Genomic DNA, 4,109 nt, shown 5'->3' with positions numbered 1-4,109 from the left:
CACAAAGAAGAGATTTCTAGCTCTTCACCCATTCAGTGTGAGGGAGAAGCAACATGAGAACAAGGACCTTTTACTGATTGTCACATAAGGCTTCAAGATATGACTTAGACATAAACATCATATTTAATATGTAATGGATGAGAATTTAAAAATCATATATAATTCATGACTGTAGTGATAGGACAAAGAGTAATGGGTTAAAACTTAAACGTGGGAAGTTTAGATATTGGATATAAGGAAGAAGTTCTTTACTGTTAGGGTGGTGAGGCACTGGAATGGATTGCCCAGGGAAGTTGTGAATGTTCCGTCCTTGGCAGTGTTCAAGGCCAGGCTGGACAAAGCCCTGGGTGAGATGGTTTAGTGTGGTGTGAGGTGTCCCTGCCCATGGCAGGGGGGTTGGAACTAGATGATCTTAAGGTCCTTTCCAACCCTAACTATTCTATGATTCTATGATCAGCAGCATCTGCAAGTATATGTATATACAGGTAAGTAGGCAATATATACAGTCTTTTGTGAGTAGTAAGCAAATTATACTTTCATCTAATAATTTATTGGCTCAAACTTTTTTATCACATTTGCACAAAACTTAGAAATAGATCTCTTTAAAGCATTTTCCTCTTTTCTGTTATCAGTTAAGATTTACTTGGATGTGTACATCTATAGAATAACAATGGTTGCATTTACACAAGAAGACCTGACAGTTACCTGGTATTATGCTGCAATTCGTGGCATTTGCTTGTTTCTGTTGCACAACACCATACTGGCTGACAGGTATAACCTTTAAATGATCCTTCAGCACATCCTTCTTTGTTTCTTCTGGCTCAGTTCAGAGCTGGAAACTAAGCTCCTATAGCTTTAAACTAACTCTGGCTGGATCAAGATCAGTTGTGTTCTTGTATTGACACATGGCTGATGGCACTCCTGTAACAGTCACAGTTTATGTCCTTCTTGGGTAACTTAACATTTTAACCCCTTTCCTTACCGACTCAGCTTCTCTCTAGTGGCAGACTCTCTAGAACATCTGACTATGCTAGTTTGTCACCTAAAATTTATACTTTAAAATTATTTCATGAGAACGACTCTTCTTTAAACCATAGCACTCTAAGTATCTTCCAGGGACAAAGTCACTGTTCTGAGTGTGGATTATAGTTTCAGCTGAAAATAAGTCTAGGATAAAAAAGTAACCTGTTTCTTTTTGCACATACCTCATGTTTTTCATACTTCACTGCTGCCATAAAAAGAAGTCCTTGAAATACATACACTGGTATGTGTCATTAGGAAAATTATTTGATACATTTCAAAGATATGTTTCAAATGGCCTGTATCCTCCATCCAATGAAAGTTTTCATGTTCTGTTGCTGCTTTTTAGTTTTATTGCAGCCAGCTTGCTTTCTCTGGAAACATTTGCATGTTGCACATTTCCAGATACCTCATCTGAAACCCGATAAGTAGTTGCTACCAGTTTACTGGTAACTACCTGTCCTGGGTTCAGCAGTAGCAGTCATTTTTTTATCCTTCTTAGTAGCTGGTGCAGTGCTGTGGTTTTGATTTTCAGCCTGGGAACAGGGCTGATAACACCGATGTTTTTAGTTGCTGCTCAGTAATGTTTACTCTGACCAAGGACTTTGTGAGTCTCATACTCTGCCAGGGAGGAGGGGAAGCCGGGAGGAAGCAGAGACAGGATGCCTGACCTGAACTAGCCAAAGAGGTATTCCATACCACAGCACGTCATGCCCAGTATATAAACAGGGGGCAGTTACCCGGAAGGGCTAGATCACTGCTCGGGTCTGGATGGGTGTTGGTTGGCAGGTGGTGAGAGGTTGTATTCTCTTCCCCTGTTATTTCCCTTATCATTATTATTATTTGTGGTAGCAGTAGAGGTTTGTGTTATACCTTCATTACTGGACTGTTCTTATCTCGACCTGTGGGAGTTACATTCTTTCGATTCTCCTCCCCATCCCTCCCAGAACCAGGGGGAGGAAGTAGGAGGAGTGAGAGACAGACTGTGTGGCTGGCTGAGTTTAAACCATGACACTACCACAGTGGAATTTCAGATTTTTAAATTGTCATAGTGTTAATTGAATTGTTCTTATTATTGTTTTTAACATAGAAAGATTAAGCAATTACAAAGAAGTCACTGGACTGTATGTTTTCACATTACTCCAACATATTTAGAGTAAAAAGGTATGTTTAGTGAAACTGACAAAGGCATGCTTAAATAGAGTTCAACAAGCAAGTGCTCTTCCATAACTTCTCAGCACATCTGTTACTAAACAATGGGAGGTAGATCACATCCCTGTAAATCTTCTGTCAATGTATTACTTGCAGAAATATTAAATCTGAGGAAAGTATTTTCTACAAAGTAGAAATTGCAACTACCCCAACTGCCCAAAGAGATATTTCTTCTGAGACATGTTCAGATGACAGACAGCTTGGAAGCACTACTTCAGCTCAGTGTTGAAAGCTACACTTATTGTGGTAAATCAAAAGTAATAACGGTAATGAAGAAACATCATAAAGGAGACTGCAAACAGACAGAGGAATTAGGATACCAGGTTCTTATACTTTCTTTGCCATTTTTCTAATCATGCAGCAGAATTTTACACAAGTAAATAGTTTTCTATAATTGTGCTGTTTATTTCATGCAGGACCAACTAATGATGGGTTATCTGTAGTCACAAAATCTCATCAGAACAAATTCTGTATGAGCAGTGACTTGTGACACACAGACCTAGCATGTTCCCTGAGACAGTGCCATGAGGCAGGGCAGGGAAAGGAGTCTTGTAAAGAAGAAAATCCTGTTCATCAGGGTTAGCTATTATACTCCAGGAGATATATTTTACAAAATTCCTTATTCTGCTTGTTAATAGCATAGCTTGCTCATGAAGTACCCTGCCACCTGTGTGAACGAATGGCAGTATATTATAAAAGACTATTATTGTTCCTCTAAGAAAAGATATGCCTTGTGCTTGTAGTTTCAGTTGGTACTGAATATTTCCTGGAGCATGTAATATCCAGGTTATGCCTGAAAACCATTTTCTGAATCAGTGAAAAGTATCAGACTGGAAAAATTTCATTTTGCTTAACTGGCTAGCACTGACTTAATTCTTACTCACCAGGAATCCAATTTGTCTTGACGCAACATCTATTTCCAGTAAAGACACCATCAGAATTACTGTTGCCAAGAAATAAAGACTGAATTGCACAGTGTTGCATGAATTATTTTTCAGTTTACTTCACAAAGTTTAGGGCAGCGTAGCCTGCATTTTGTTTATATTAGAAGTATGTAACTGTATGGATTAGATTCGCTATTTTACACCCATTTTTTTGAGCTCCTTCAGTACAACAAACCTGCCATGAATCTACTCATTTAACTAACTAGTTAAGACATGTCTATGAGGGTTTTACGCATATGGAATCATCAAAACCAGTAAAAGCACATGGGTAAATCTAGACCAGAATCCACTTACATTCCAGGCCAATTTCAAAGGCAAGGCAATCCTACTATGCCTTACAAGGCATAAATTTTGCCTTAAGGCATAAGTTTATGCCTTACTTACCTGGCAGGGGAGACACTGTGATCAAGCAGGTGGTTTTCCCAGGGCGAGGATCATCCCTTGCCCTCCAGGTGTGCTGACCCCTGCGATTTCCCCAGATGCGGGAAACTCGACTGCATAGTTTGTGGTAGTGGGGGACTGCATTTTTTTTGTTTATTTCTTTTTTTTTTCAGGTTGGGCAGAGAAGAGATTCAAAGCAGCCCTGCGGAGAAAGACTTGGGGATGTTGGTTGATGAGAAAATGAACATGAGCTGGCTTCAGTGTGCGCTTGCAGCCCAGAAAGCCAACTGTATCCTGGGCTGCATCAAAAGGAGCGTGACCAGCAGGTCAAAGGTGGTGATCCTGCCCCTCTACTCTGCTCTCGTGAGACCTCACGTAGAATATCACAGTATCACAGTATCACAGTATGTTAGAGATTGGAAGGGACCTCGAAAGATCATCTAGTCCAATCCCCCTGCCGGAGCAGGAACACCTCGATAATGTTACACAGGAATGCGTCCAGGCGGGTTTTGAATGTCTCCAGGGAAGGAGACTCCACAACCTCCCTGGGCA

The 4,109-nt window shown here is 40.3% G+C and overlaps 1 non-coding gene across 1 annotated transcript; it reads left to right on the top strand.

Moving 5' to 3' along the window:
* Positions 1 to 3,552: 3,552 nt before the first annotated feature.
* LOC130600565 (U1 spliceosomal RNA) lies at positions 3,553 to 3,719 on the top strand. Its single transcript, XR_008972485.1, has one exon. It is a non-coding gene; the product is annotated as a U1 spliceosomal RNA (small nuclear RNA).
* Positions 3,720 to 4,109: the final 390 nt, after the last annotated feature.

This window comes from Pezoporus wallicus, unplaced genomic scaffold, assembly GCF_028554395.1.
Source record: "Pezoporus wallicus isolate ANWC-B61680 ecotype Strahan unplaced genomic scaffold, APGP_CSIRO_Pwel_v1 contig_2372, whole genome shotgun sequence".
In the NCBI taxonomy this organism is placed as follows: Eukaryota; Metazoa; Chordata; class Aves; order Psittaciformes; family Psittacidae; genus Pezoporus; species Pezoporus wallicus.
The sequence above is the reverse complement of the archived record's forward strand: the minus strand, read 5'-3'. Positions and strand labels throughout refer to the sequence as shown.